This window comes from Sinocyclocheilus rhinocerous, unplaced genomic scaffold (assembly GCF_001515625.1).
Source record: "Sinocyclocheilus rhinocerous isolate Xijiao unplaced genomic scaffold, SAMN03320098_v1.1 scaffold1489, whole genome shotgun sequence".
Lineage (NCBI taxonomy): Eukaryota > Metazoa > Chordata > Actinopteri > Cypriniformes > Cyprinidae > Sinocyclocheilus > Sinocyclocheilus rhinocerous.
The window spans coordinates 273,871-289,676 of record NW_015634472.1 but is presented as its reverse complement, the minus strand read 5'-3'; the positions used below and the strand labels follow the sequence as shown (position 1 = coordinate 289,676).

At 41.0% G+C, this 15,806-nt stretch overlaps 1 pseudogene; it reads right to left on the bottom strand.

The window, feature by feature from the left end:
* Positions 1 to 5,654: 5,654 nt before the first annotated feature.
* On the bottom strand, positions 5,655 to 14,079 carry LOC107745631 (inactive phospholipid phosphatase 7-like; annotated as a pseudogene).
* Between the last annotated feature and the right edge of the window lie 1,727 nt (positions 14,080 to 15,806).

Sequence of the window (15,806 nt, the reverse complement as noted above, 5' to 3'; positions counted from 1 at the left end):
CAGAGACATTACTAACTTTGCCAAGTCTTGCACCATTTGCGCTCGATCCAAAAACCTCAGCGAACTTCCCGCCGGTTTGCTACAACCTCTGCCGATCCCACACCGTCCCTGGTCACACCTATCCATAGATTTTATCACTGACTTACCTAACTCCAATGGTTATACAGCCATCCTAGTAATTGTTGATCGCTTTTCCAAGGCCTGCAGACTGGTACCACTAAAGGGTTTACCCACTGTCATGGAGACTGCCCTTGAACTTTTTCAGCATGTATTCCGAATCTACGGAATCCCAGAGGATATTGTGTCAGACCGGGGTCCCCAATTTACGTTCAAAGTGTGGCAGGCTTTCTGTAAGCAACTGGACATTAATGTCAGTCTGACCTCTGGGTATCATCCAGAGTCTAATGGTCAAGTGGAGAGATTGAATCAAGAAATTGGACGTTACCTCCGGTCTTATTGTAGTCGAGAGCAGGATAAATGGAGCAACTTCCTCCCATGGGCCGAATATACTCAGAACTCCCTCACCCATTCATCCACTGGTCTAACCCCTTTTCATAGTTTTCTAGGCTACCAGCCCCCTATGTTTCTTTGGTCAGGAGAACCGTCCATGGTGCCGTCGGTGGACAACTGGATCAAGTGCAGCGAACAGGTGTGGGACAGCGCTCGTGAGGCTTCAAAGAGCAGTAAGATCCCAGCGGATCCAAGCAGATTGCAGGAGGCATCCTAACTCCAACTATCAACCCGGCCAGAGAGTCTGGCTTGCCACCCGAGATCTCCGACTACGACTACTGAGCAGGAAGCTCACTCCAAGGTATCTTTCAAGGTATCTATATCCAAGGACCTTTCAAGATTCTCAAGCAGATCGATCCAGTTACATACTGTCTGTCTAGAGCTTCCTGCTGATTATCTCATCTCTCCTTCATTTCATGTTTCCCTCCTGAAACTGGTCCACCCGGCATCTGAACCCGGCACCTCGGTCCCTGAGCCTCCTCCACCCTTGGAGATTGATGGTGCACCTGCATACTCGGTTAACAAGATCCTGGACTCACGCCGCAGAGGGGGTCAGTTGCAATATCTGGTGGACTGGGAGGGCTATGGACCAGAGGAGAAATCTTGGGTGGCCTCCAAGGATGTACTGGACCCATCTCTGATCCAGGAGTTTCACTGACGGCATCCCAACCGCCCAGCACCACGTCCTAGGGGTCGACCAAGGAGAAGAACCCCTGGAGGGGTTCGTAGAGGGGGGGATTCTGTAACAGATGGGGCTGGTGACCATCCATCCAACCACCAGAGGGAGCCCTCTCCCAAATATTGACTTTCTGCTCCTTCTGTGGTGACTTCCTATTTGCTACCGTATTTAAACCATGCTGGTTCTATCACTCATTGTGAAGTATTGCCAGTTTCACTGCCTTACCAAGCGTTCATTTCCCATTGTGTTTTGCTCTTTGTGCTTGCCTTTTGACCACTGCCTTTTGGATTGCTGTTTCTGCCTTGTTTGCCTTGTTGGACTGATTTCCCGTTTGTTTGATGCACGCCTGTTTTCACGACTACGGAACTGCCTTGTGATTTGGATTTGTTACTTAGTGTTATTAAACTTCCTGCTTTTGGATCTTACACTTTCTCCATGTCGTTGCCTACGGCTCCCTCTACGGTGGCAAAACGCACTGCAAATACTCACAACACAACCAAACAAAGAAACGCGCTGCAAATAAAATTCTTTATTTGGTTTTGTTGAGCATTTGCAGTGTTTCTTTATTTGTTTGCATTGTGAGCATTTGCAGAACCTGCTGTCAAACTGATGAAGATGTTTTCTTGATTTGCTGGTGCTTTTTCTAATTGCATGTTTTCTGAAGTTGCAGCGCGTTGAGCTTTCTCGTCCACCGTATCCCTCACATATATCAACCCACCATTGGATTATCTGTTGGGTCATTTTTAATCCAACTATTTTAAGTGTGTTGTCTTTGAAGTATGGTTAAAGTGTACTGACAAGCATTTTTTATAAACTAAAATTACTTTAATGTCACTTATATTGTGTGTATTTAAACATATTTGTAATTATACATTCATAATGATGAATTTTTTTTAGTACATTTAAAATATATGAACTTTAAATGTAATATTGAATAACACTACAGTTAAAATCAAGAAACAGTCATGAAAGTGTCTCTAAGAACACTTTTATTTCATTAATATAATCTGTAAGCACACTACAAATGCACAATGAATACAATTAAGTGCACTTCTTTTTCACAAGGGTTCAGCTGGTTTTATTTGTGTCACATATTATAAACCCCTGCCTCTTTCATGTGTGCTGAAATTTATTCAGACTGATGATTCAGCTGCCTTTCTGTCCGGAAACCAACTCACTTCCTCAATGATGCAGACGTTTGACACAATGTTTTTTATAGTCTCATAATATGGCACAGTTATTTTATTCTATTCTATTCTATTCTATTGAAAATAATAATGTCAGACATGATGAGTGATGTCACTGTGTGGTGTAGACGTACTTTCCTGTACATGTCTCTCCACCCGAAACACTTGTCTAAATTCAATCAGGAGAGATTAAAGCTCACGAGTGCTGCAGAATCATTTGTCCTTCACCGATACTCTAACAGAGACCAGCAGAAACTTAATCTGTTCTTGCCAAACTTCATCTCTCATTACTAGAGGAAAAAGGTTGGCCTACACAAACCACAGAACCAAAATTCATGGGGGGGGGGACTCTAGCTTGGAGGGGGGCAAGGTTTTTTTAGGGGTAATTTTAGGTGACCTTTCTCATATATTTAATGATAAAACCCTTTATAATCAATAATAATTTAAACTTATTTCATATTTTCTCTAAAACGTCTTTGATATCAAGACAGGCACCCTGCAATTCTGGGTATTAAAGATACATTGTGTTTAATAAAAAAAAGAAAGATTTATTTGTGAAGTGAAAGAATGTTTTCAAAAATGACAATGATTAGTAATGGTGTCAAATTGGCCTGATGAGCTAAGCTCTCCATAAAAAAACACTTCTTATTTAGTGGTACAGTATTGCATGATTTGTAGATAATATTTAATAGTTTACACTTACATTCTTAATAATAACATTACATTCTTCAGGACTCTATGCTTACATTTCTTTTACATTTCTAAAAAAAATTTAATAAATAGGAACACCTTCTGATTAATGACAGGAATTAACCTTCCCATTATGTGATATTTGACTCCTTAAAGTGATTTGTTCTTTTTATACCTTTAATGCCATTTTTTTTATTTATAAACTTTTTTTTTCAAAATTTTAATTAAACAATAAATTCAATTAAAATAAGACACAATCAGGAAGAATAAGTAACCAGTCAAATTAAATCAGCATCAACAATTCATCTTTGCACAGAGGTGGCACAGAAGAACACAATTGTGGCATTTAGGAATATTTACAGACTGTTTAACGAGGCTCAGATTAATGCATTTACATTCATAGTAACAATGTTATGAGATTAAATATAAATGTTTTAAATATAATTTTTGAATATAGAATTATTAAAGGATTTAAATAACTCAAATTATACTTTAAAAATTAAACTGAAACCCAGTAGGTGGTGGCAAGTCACTGTCTTTGTCATTGAATCATTAATTTAATCGATTCGTTCAAACGGCTGGTTCATTTAGGAACGAAGCAAGTGACTGTCTTTATGAATGGGTGATTGAATCATTGATTCTAGATTTGGTCAAAAACGCAGATTCATTCATAAATGAAACACCGCTTTGTTTGCTTGGAGATGCGCAGCGGCTCAGCTGGGACTTTGTTTGGAACTATTTACGTTGATGAAATAGAGCACAATCAGACAACAGTATTCCTAAAGTGTAAGTCATTTAATATTAACTTTTACATGAAATAAAAAATATATAAAACTTGTCTAAATTCAATCACATTTGTAAACTCCTTTTATAATCAATAACTTTCGTTATAATTATTGAAGCTCTCAACACTGCACACATCATCGTATCATTAACATCGTGTCTACACTGTTAGTAATAAAGAAAGGATCTGAGCTTGAATGAACAAAAAACGCAGTCTGCTTTCCCGATCTGTTTTGTGAGGAGCCAAGCGTTTCCATTGGCTGCAGTCTGCAGGTATTAAAGACACAAATATCCCGCTACATTTTATTATATATTGCGCTACGTTTATGTGCAGAACTGGGATCGCTTTCGTAGGCTATTGAGTGGATACAATTATGAAATCCCTTTAATTTCCAAAAAACCTAAGCAGTTAGAAGCGGTGCTTGATCTGTGCAGATTTCTCTACTGATTCAGACCACTGATACTGATTTTTTTAATGTATTGTATCTTTATGTATTGTTACACACATACACAAACACAATGTGAAAATTTGAAGGTAGTTTATATATCAATGCACTTAAAAAACAAGATGGACCAAAGTTAATTTCATCAGAGAGTGTCAGAGGTCTTATGTAACAGTAATTTATTTTTAAGTACAAATATGTAAAATACAGAACCATTTCACTAGTTACTAGTTAGTCGTGGCCTAATGGTTAGAGAGTCGGACTCGTAACCCAAAGGTTGCGGGTTCGAGTCTCGTACCGGCAGGGATTGTAGGTGGGGGGGGTACAGTGCTCTCTTCCACCTTCAATACCACGACTGAGATGCCCTTGAGCAAGGCACCGAACCCCCAACTGCTCCCCGGGCGCCGCAGCATAAATGGCTGCCCACTGCTCCGAGTGTGTGTTCACGGTGTGTGTGCACTTTGGATGGGTTAAATGCAGAGCACTAATTCCGAGTATGGGTCACCATACTTGGCCACATGTCACGTCTCACGTCTCTCTCTATTAGTTACTAGTACAAATACAAAGGCAGCAGATCGCTTGAATATTGCATGAGTCATTACAGTACTTAGATAAGTATCACAAAAAATAATGGTACAAAATATGTCAAACTTAATTCATGCTCACAAAAAAAACAAGACAGGAATCATCTTGAAACAAATGTGCCTTGATAAAAAATTTGTTTGTAAATACTGATCAAATTTGACATGGTATCAAACAACTGTGATTTACACACAAATTAACCATTAAAAACATGGGCTATTACATCACAAAAGAAAAAGAAATATAATGTTTCTTTTCACTTCAGATATTCTTATAATTAATCCCAATCTTCTTTTCTTTCAAAGTTGCACAGGTGCTGCAGTTAACCAATACTCTTCAATAAATGTTGATGACATCCTAAAAATGTCAGTTGTTTATCAGGACAAAAACAATTTTAACAATTACTTCCTTTCTGAGCAACTTCCTCTGTAAGACGCCTCAGTTCTGCAGAATTAAGAAGTGGAAATGAGACAGAAAAAGAGTTGAAACAACTGTGCAGTGAAATCCAGTGCCTTTGCATGCACTTTAAAAATACCCTAGCACAACTTCATCTTTTAAGTGTCATGTAAACACTAGAGTGTGACTGAAATCACACCAATTGTGACCCTAACAGACCTGATAATGCAACTGGAGCATGTAAACTGGAGAATCCAGACTGCATTTGTCCTTTGCATTGTGCATCAGAAAGACTGAGGTACAACATGTGTTTAATCCTACAAATACTGGATTATACATTTGGACTCTGCATGTAAATGTACGTCTTCTGCACATGTTTGCAGTCTAATGGACAGAGCCCCAGCTGAAGGTCCAGATGGAGATGAGCGTCTGACAGGCTCCAGACGATAGCCACACTTTCTCCATCAGACTGAAGTGAAGATAGCCCAGAGCGAAGCCGCACACCACGTCTGTCAGGTGGTGTTGGCCCAGCAGAACGCGCGACAGGCCCCACTAGGATGGCCCACAGCACCAGCAGGACTCGCAGTGGGACAGCCAGTACCAAATGGGACAGGAGGAACTTGGACACCATGGCTGCTCTGCTGGCGTGAGCGGCCGGGAACGAATACGTGTCCAGAGCCACACAGTCAAGGAAACCGGGACTTATGTCCCATGGTCCTTTGCGCCGGATCAGTTTCTGAACCCCGGCAACAGTCAGGACGTCAAGAATCAGTGCTGAAAGAGAGGAAAGAGAAATGATAGAGAGGAGTCAAGTGTGTCTTCACCAGGACATCTGAGTCCAAAAAAAGAGAACAGTTCTTAATTTTAAATCAAACTATATATCGACTCAAACACTTTATGTAGTTACAACTTAACTAAATAGCATAAAAACACTTAAAGCCCGGGTAAAGCAATATTAAATGTGTTCTGAGTTTGTCACATCACAGAAAATTGTGTTATTAACCACCCAGCCAAAGAATAAAAGTATAAGTTATATACTGCTGGTGGTGCTGAAACCACGCCCACTCGCAGGGAAGCTGCTATCTCTCTCAAACTGTCAAATGCAAATAAATTTAAATAAGGAGACTGAGCGGTTTTTGTAAATTATTGCAACCAAGTGTTATGCATTTATGTGACGAAGGCATAGCTAGCTAGAAAACTGTAGGCTGTAGTAACTAACGGTAATGACAGTAATTCGCAATTGAGCGGGTGTAGTGAAAATTGTGTCACTACATCAAATCTCAGTAAAAAATATTTCCCCTTCTAGGGAACTCAACTCAAGCCAGGGGGCACATTGGGGAATGCAACCTGCATGACCGGTGTCTGAAGCACGTGTGAAACAACGACAATCTATTGGCCCACCTGGCCCATGACGTCATACGCCATGACGATGCCCGGAAGTATAAAAGGGCACCTGCTGAATACGTCATCCACTCTTTGCTGTCTTCAGGAGCCATCTGTTTGAGACCAGGGCAGGTCAGCGGTTTGGAAGTGTGTGCCTCCGTTCCAGAGGTTTCTGGCACTTGAGGACACGCATTATCTATCTGTCATCTGTTTTGGTCAGGAGCTTGCACGTTCAGTGCTCGAGGGCTCTGAACGTGCTCATTGTGAGTGTTATCTGAGGGTGGTTATATTCCAGCCATTGTTTTTGGCAGGATGGGCTTACTTGAATACAGCTATCTGTGGCTAGCTGTGTTCTACTGCAATTGCGGAGAGCCCTCTCATGGAGTGGGCCCCTTTCCTAGAGCCTAGCTATCTGAGGATAGCTATGTACTAGCTCAGTGATCGCTCCCCTGCTTAGAGTTTTAAGTAGCGGTCTTTTGAGCCCTTACCTAGACAGTGCTGTCTCCCTCTTTGGGTCGTAAGTAGATAGCCCACTCTTTGTGGTCTGGGTAGTTTTAGTCATCTTGGACTGATGATGTTTATGTGTTCGCTCTTAGTGAATCATTTACTGATGGCCCGGATCTCCCTCTTGTGAGCTCCTGGTCAATGACACGGTGTTTCGTTGCCTACTGTGGGACTGACATGGACTGGGAACCTCCTTAGCATAGCCATCTGAGGATGGTTATATTTCAGCCATTGTTATGGCAGGATGGGCTTACTTGAATACAGCTATCTGTGGCTAGCTGTGTTCTACTGCAATTGCGGAGAGCCCTCTCATGGAGTGGGCCCCTTTCCTAGAGCCTAGCTATCTGAGGATAGCTATGTACCCAGCCATTGGTATGGCGGGTTGGGCTTACCTGAATACAGCTATCTGTGGCTAGCTGTGTTCCATTGTGGTTGCGGTAAGCCCTCTTATGGAGTGGTCCCTTTTCCTAGAGCCTAACTATCGGAGGATAGCTATGTGCTAGCTCAGTGATCGCTCCCTTGCTTAGGGTTTTAAGTAGCGGTCTTTTGAGCCCTTACCTAGACAGTGTTGTCTCCCCTCTTTGGGTTGTAAGTAGACAGCCCACTCTTTGTGGTCTGGATAGTTTTAGTCAAGCCTCCCTTCTGGTAGCCCTTCCTAGGTACATAGCTATCTGAGGATATCTGTGTGCTAGCTCAGTGACTGCTCCCCTTTTTAGGGTCTTTAAGTAGAGGTCTCTTTGAGCCCTTGCCTAGACAGTGCTATCTCCCCTGCTAGGGTAGTAAGTAGATAGCCCACTCTCTGTGGTCTGGGCAGCTCCATAGGAAGGCTATCTTGGCTATGTTATTCTGGTCCACAAGCCTTCATAAGACCTTAGGGACATAGCTATCTGAGGATAGCTGTGTTCTAGCTCAGCAGCTACGCTCTTTACCTGGGATTTAAGTAGCATCTCTTGAGCTCCTCTAGAGGCTTTCTAGTTGGCCTCTTCAGTGGTCTTGTGTATCCAGGCTAGTTCTGCTCACATAGCATAGCTATCTGAGGATAGCTGTGCTCTTAACTTGGATGGGATGTTCCCCTTGATTTATTCGGTTTCCCCCGTTTCTGCCAAGTTGCGTGAGCGGCCCGTGGCGTCAGTCTCATGGCCCCTTTCTGAGGAAAGGTTTTGTTTATGTCTGTCGCTTACTTGGTGCTCTCCCACCAGGTGCACAGCGTTGCGCCTCGGCACGAGACGCTGCGCCCCCTTGCCATGCCTTCGGCCTGCCTATCTACGTCTCCTTCAGACAGCTAAAGTGGATGACGTATTCAGCAAGTGCCCTTTTATCCTTTCGGGCATCCCGCCTATGACGTCATGGGCCAGGTGTGCCAATAGATTGGCGTTGTTTCACACGTGCTTCAGATACTGGTCATGCAGGCTGCATTCCCCAATGTGCCCCCTAGGGGGTGCAGCATTGCGTTCCCTAGAAGGGGAAATATTTTTTGCTGAGATTTGATGTAGTGACACAATTTTCACTACACCCGCTATCACCCGTTCAATTGCGAATTACTGTCATTACCGTTAGTTACTACAGCCTACAGTTTTCTAGCTAGCTAGTTATTTCTAGCTCGTTCCCTCTTGGGGAACCATGGTTACATGCGTAACCTGAAATGATTTTTTATATGTTAATTTAGATTTGTTCGTAAAATAATACAAATTCATAATATTAAAATAGAAATAACTGTTTTTAAACAAAACATTGAATATTGAACACTTACACATTTTTGAACGATTACAATTTAAGTTTTATTAGCTAGTAAACTAGTAAAACTACACATTCTGAACAATTATAGTTTTAAGCAGTGTATTAGTAGTTAGTTACTTTGTATGCTACACTCTTAGAAAAGTCTGTAAAAATAGGGCACAATCTACTGTTAATTCGTTATTTTATTTCAGCTAGTTGCCAAGGCATCATTTCTCATTTTCATTTAGTTTAACTTGACATAACTAACTAAAATAACTAAACCTAATACTGAAATTAAAATAAAACTATGTAGACTAATTTAACTAAAATTAAAATAAGGAATATATATATATATATATACTGTATAATACTGCATAATCCTTGATTGGACTGACAGGACTGCCGATTCGGTGGTTGCCTAGCAACAACAAAAAGTTAAACTTTTTTTCTAAATGAAAAAAGTCAACCAATTTTTAATCAAATAAATGCAGCCTTGGTGAGCAGAAGAGACTTCTTTTAAAAGGATTAAAAAAGATCAAAAAATTAAAATAAGGAATATATATATATATATACTGTATAATACTGCATAATCCTTGATTGGACTGACAGGACTGCCGATTCGGTGGTTGCCTAGCAACAACAAAAAGTTAAACTTTTTTTCTAAATGAAAAAAGTCAACCAAAAAAAGGCAGTTAGGTGCGCCTCGCATTTTCAAACATGAGCAAGGTGTTTTATGCTTAAACAGCAACAGAAAATTACAGATTTTGTGAAAAAATCTTGCTTAATTTTTTTCTTTAAATTGAGTATTTGAACATTTTTCCTCTGCTTTGCAGATTTAAAGTTAAATGATACATTTTGATTACTTCTTTTTTGCATTAAAACCAAATTTCTTTTGACATTTGATTGCTTTTGTTATTTTGATAAATGCATTAAAGCTGATACATTCATATAATTAGAAAAAGCTTCATTTTTATTTTGTGAAAAACACATTTATGATAAAAATTATATATCACAATCTACTATGTTAATTCATAAGTTTTTTTTACCTGCATTTTAAATTACGCATTGTATTTTGTGTTTTCATGTTACAGGCTTACAACGGATAATGGATAACAGATAATATCCTGGAAAATTACTAGTACATTTTCCATTTTTCTAGATATTTTTCTTACAGTACTAACTGATCAACAATCGCAGATACAAGCTACAAGGTGTATCATAAATGAACAATTATTAAACTATCATTATTATTATCAAATTGAACAATTGCAAATAGCAATAACTTAATTCATGTGATGTGTGTACTGCTAGGCAACTTTGGTTTCCTCTTTTTGTGAAATTTAGATGGAAAATTTGTGCCTTTTTATTGTTTGAGTCACTTATCAAAAGTTGCTAAAAGTAGCCAAATTAAATTTAAAATAGCCAAACTTATTGCTAGGTGCTTTTGGAAGAAAAAGTCGCTAGGGTAGTCTGAAAAGTTGCTAAATTTAGCAACAAAATTGCTAAGTTGGCAACACTGAGCGCTGCTTCAAGTCGAACACACCTCTTATTATAGTGTTAGGGGAGGGGCCATGCTCGGTGGCTCCATTGCCACACACACATATACAGTATATATATATATATAGATTGGAGTGTTTTTGAAGCTGCTGCCACCGATCTGGACGAGCTCACAGAGACTGTAACATCTTATATCAGTTTCTGTGAAGACATGTGCATTCCTACCAGGACTCATTTAACTTACAACAATGACAAACCATGGTTCACTGCAAAACTCAGACAGCTCCGTCAGGCCAAAGAAGATGCTCACAGGAAGGGGGATAATGTCTTGTATAAACAGGCTAAATACACACTGGAAAAGGAGATCAGAGTGGCAAAGAGGAATTATTCGGAAAAAATAAGGACTCAGTTCACTTCCAGCGACTCGGCATCAGTGTGGAAAAGTCTAAAAGAAATCACCAATTACAAGACACCATCCCCCAGCACTGTGGAGAATCAACACCTGGCAGACGATCTGAACGAGTTCTACTGCAGGTTTGAAAAAACACCCCACACCCGCCCTGAACACCTCTCCACACAACCATTCACACCTCCAGCAACCCCCCTCTCCCCCACACCTGCAATTCAGATCAGTGAAGACGAGGTGCGCCAGGTCTTCCGGAAGCAGAAAAGGAAAAAAGCACCAGGCCCAGACTGTGTTACACCAGTCTGTCTGAAATCCTGTGCTGACCAGCTGGCCCCCATCTTCACACAGATCTTCAACAGATCACTGGAGCTGTGCGAAGTCCCTTCATGCTTCAAACGCTCCACCATCATCCCCGTCCCAAAGAAACCCAAAATTACGGGACTTAATGACTACAGACCTGTGGCTCTAACGTCTGTGGTCATGAAGTCTTTTGAAAAACTGGTGCTGGCCCACCTGAAGGACATCACTGGACCCTTGCTGGATCCTCTTCAGTTTGCCTACAGAGCAAACAGGTCTGTGGACGATGCAGTTAACATGGGACTGCATTATGTTCTGCAACATCTAGACAGACCAGGGACTTATGTGAGGATCCTGTTCGTGGACTTCAGCTCGGCCTTTAACACTATCATCCCAAACCTCCTCCTGCCCAAACTATCTCAGCTCTCCGTGCCCACCTCCGTCTGTCAGTGGATCAACAGCTTCCTGACAGACAGGCAGCAGCTAGTGAGGCTGGGAAAATACACATCCAGCACCCGTATAACCAGCACTGGAGCTCCTCAGGGTTGTGTTCTCTCCCCACTGCTCTTCTCCCTCTACACCAACGACTGCACGTCTAAAGACCCCTCTGTCAAGCTCCTGAAGTTTGCAGACGACACCACACTCATCGGCCTCATTCAGGACGGTGACGAGTCTGCTTACAGTCAGGAGGTTAAAGAGCTGGCTGTCTGGTGCAGTCTCAACAACTTGGAGCTCAACACGCTCAAAACTGTGGAGATGATCGTGGACTTCAGGAGAAACCCCCCTGCACTCCCCCCACTCACCATCATGGACAGCACTGTGACTGCAGTGGAGTCATTCAGGTTCCTGGGCACCACAATCTCTCAGGACCTGAAGTGGGACACTCACATTGACTCCATTGTGAAAAAGGCCCAGCAGAGGTTGTATTTCCTTCGCCAGCTGAGGAAGTTCAACCTGTCACAGGAGCTGCTGAAACAGTTCTACTCCGCCATCATTTAATCTGTCCTCTGCACTTCTATAACTGTCTGGTTCAGCTCAGCTACCAAATCTGACCTCAGAAGACTACAGAGGGTAGTCTGGACTGCTGAGCAAATCATTGGTGCTACCCTCCCTTCTCTCCAAGAACTGTACTCATCCAGAGTGAGCAAAAGGGCTGGCAGAATCACTCTGGACCCCTCACATCCAGCACACTCCCTCTTTGAACTGTTGCCATCTGGTCGACGCTACAGTGCTCTGAGCACCAGAACGGCCAGACACAGGAACAGTTTCTTCCCTCAGGCAATCCATCTCATGAACACTTAACAATAACTGTGGAACACACACTATTTATTCACTCATACACTTATTTATCTAACACACATACTCAGTCTACATTTCAATTTGCACATAATATACCTGTACATACAACTGTCTATTGTTCTATACCTGGACATACAATTGTCGATTGTCGATTTGTATATTTTTTATTCCTTATTTACTTGTTCTATTTTTTATTATCTGTGTTTTTTGTTCTGTCGCTGTCATTCTGTTACACTGTGGAAGCTTCTGTCGCGAAAACAAATTCCTCGTATGTGTAAACATACCTGGCAATAAAGCTCATTCTGATTCTGATTCTGATTCTGATATATTAAAACCTATTCAAAATATTAATAAAAACTATAAAACCACCCTGAATCATATTTGCTGAAATACAATAATTGTTTCTTACTACTTTTGAGGTGCTAATTCCAAAAATTGTTTCTGTTTCTCACAAAAGCTGATGCATTTTGTAGCACTTTTGCTTTCAAGAATTATTTGTGCGATGAAGAATTCTTGTATTTTGCCTTAATCAGCAGAAAAACACACAAACACACGATTCTTGTCTGAATCTGAGCAGATTACAACTACTTGATCAATTCTCAGCCCATTTTCACATGTATGACATTATTTGAAGCCTGATCTTTATTTCGGCCCCGATCAGACAGAACCACCGATCTATATAATGTTCTCTTATTATAGATCAGTGGACAGAATGCGTTTTTTGCAGTGAGAGGAGACTTTTTAAAAATGGTTTTCTATTGGCAGTGAGCACTGGAGCACTTTGTAGGAGCACTCTGAGCACTGCTCTTTTCTAAATGAAAAAAGTCAACCAAAAAAAGGCCTCGCATTTTCAAACATGAGCCAGGAGTTTTATGCTTAAACAGCAACAGAAAATTACAGATTTTGAGAAAAAAGATTTTCTTGCTTAGTTTGTAAAGTTTTTTTTTCTTTAAATTGAGTATTTGAACATTTTTCATCTGCTTTGCAGATTTAAAGTTAAATGATACATTTTGAAAACTTTTTTTTTTACATTTGACTGCTTTTGTTATTTTGATAAATGCATTAAAGCTGATACATTCATATAATTTGAAAAATCTTCATTTTTATTTCACGAAAAACACATTTATGATAGAAAGTTTTTATTATTATTTTGGCATTCAGCATCATCAAATAAGGTGATATTAGGCTGTGTAATAGTATCTAAGTGCTAAAACAAGACTGGCGGAGTGTCTCACCAATCAGCAGGTTGATCAGGACCTCTTGTCCAACCAGTGTGCTACTCTGAGTGAGACACACCAGAGTGCCACAGATCCATGTGAAGCCGTGACCCGTCAGAGCCAGCAGCGTGACCGCTGAGCGCATGCTCCCCCATGAGGACGTGGTGTGGATGCAAACACCCAGGCGCTTGGACAGGCAGATGTCAATGGCCAGCAGCGAGTTGATGGCGATGCCTCTGAAGGACGGGTTGAGCAGCAGGCAGTCTTCATCCGGCAGCTTCGTTGTCTCTCCGCGCTCCTTCACGTTCTCGCCCGGCTCCGGCGGGATCTCGTTCTGCTGATTCTGATGGGTCTTGGACTGGCCAGATCTTCTCCACGCTCTGTTGTTTCGCAGTGGGACATTCAGGGACAGAAACTCGGGCCGGCCCAGAACACTGCTGCTGCCGCCGCTGCGATCCTTCGCTCTGGAGCGACTAGGGTTCAAAGGCATCTTGCTGTTTAATCGTACAGCAGGATGAGAAACTTATGTGAGCTTCAGATGTAGACTCAAAGTAGGCTGTGAAAACAGTGTCAGATATATTTAGACATGCACGAGTGTGTATGTGTGTGTAGATAGAGAATAAGTGCAAACTAACACAACACATTTAACATCTAACATCATAATGCTGTATTATTTTAGTTTTAGAAATGGGTAGTTGTTAACAAATAGACATGAACGTTATTGCATCAAGATTTTAGATGACAGTTTTTTTTCACAGTTTTGATCACCCTTTTGTCCACTGATTTAATTAACTGGCCTTGCATTGTGAAAAGTGACAAAAATTGTCACTTTTGTACTTTTGAAAGTACAAAAATCTTGGCCCATATTTGGCGTCCTTTTCTTCTTTTCCTGCTGACTATGCCGAGCATTAAAGTTGTTTCCAAGGAATTGATATGTCCAAAGTTTGAGTGCCGCAGCTTAGTAATTTTACCCACCAATAATATCTCTGTTTTAACATGCTCTAAGATTGTCTTGTTTGTAACTTTTGATGTCCAAGGCACTCATAGAATACACCTCCAGCACCACAGTTCGAAGACATCGACTTTCCATTCTTGAGTGTCCAGCTTTCACATGTGTACATGGAGATTGGGAAAATAATTGCATTGTTTTATATATATATATATATATATACTTTCTAGACAACAGAAAAGAAATATTTGCTTAATTATCAGTAATCAGTAAGCTCTCTCTGTAACGTAGTTCGTAGTCACGGGAAGAAGGAGGCGGGAACCGGCGGACATTTAAACAAACTTTAATAAAATAAACAAACACAAAATAGCGCGACAGCCCCTCGCGGACGACTGTCGCGCACAAACAAAACCAAAACACAAAATAAACTCCAGGCCTGGTCCTCTCTCGTCTTTCACTGTCGTCCCTCCTCCTTTTTATCCTTCCGGAGCTCCTCCGTGAGACTCGAGACCGGTGAGTGGCGCAGGTGTCGCGCATTAGCAATTCCTCCACCGGCCTCGCTCCGTTCCCACGGCTCTCGGCCCCGCCCCTCTCGTCACACTCTCTATTTTCTTTTTTTTATTTATTATGCCTCAGATTCATGTCTGAAATCAGTTTTGTGCAGCACCTTATGGAAACGCTGTCTGTGAAGTCACTGCCTGATAGGCAACAAAAGTAACAAAGCTGTTGATTAACTTTGGTTGCAGCCAGTCCTTGTTTGGTTCCTGAATTAATCAGTGTTTTTGAATAAAACAGTTGAGTGAATAATTCAAAATACTCACTAATAAAAACAGTCACTTGTTGCCACCTACTGGTGTAACAATGTAATTTGTGAAGAAATATTGTGAGTCACTCCCAGAATTTGATAACTGGTGACAAAATAATACTAGACTTATTTGCGTAATTCATGTCAGTTTTCACATTATACTAAAAACTGATACACACATATGTATAGTTAAAGGATTAGTTCACCCAAAAATGAAAATTAGCCCATAAATTACTCTCCCTCAAGTCATCCTAGGTGTATATGACTTTCTTCTTTCAGACGAATCCAGTCAGAGTTATATTAAAAATTGTCTTTGATCTTTCAAGCTGTTTAATGCCACTCAGCGGGTGTTGCATGCATCAGTCCAAAAGAAGTTAAATAAAAAGCGACTATCCATAAAAAAACCCCGTCTCACACGGTTCTGGGGGGTGAACAAAGGCCTCCTGTAGCGAATCGATGTGTT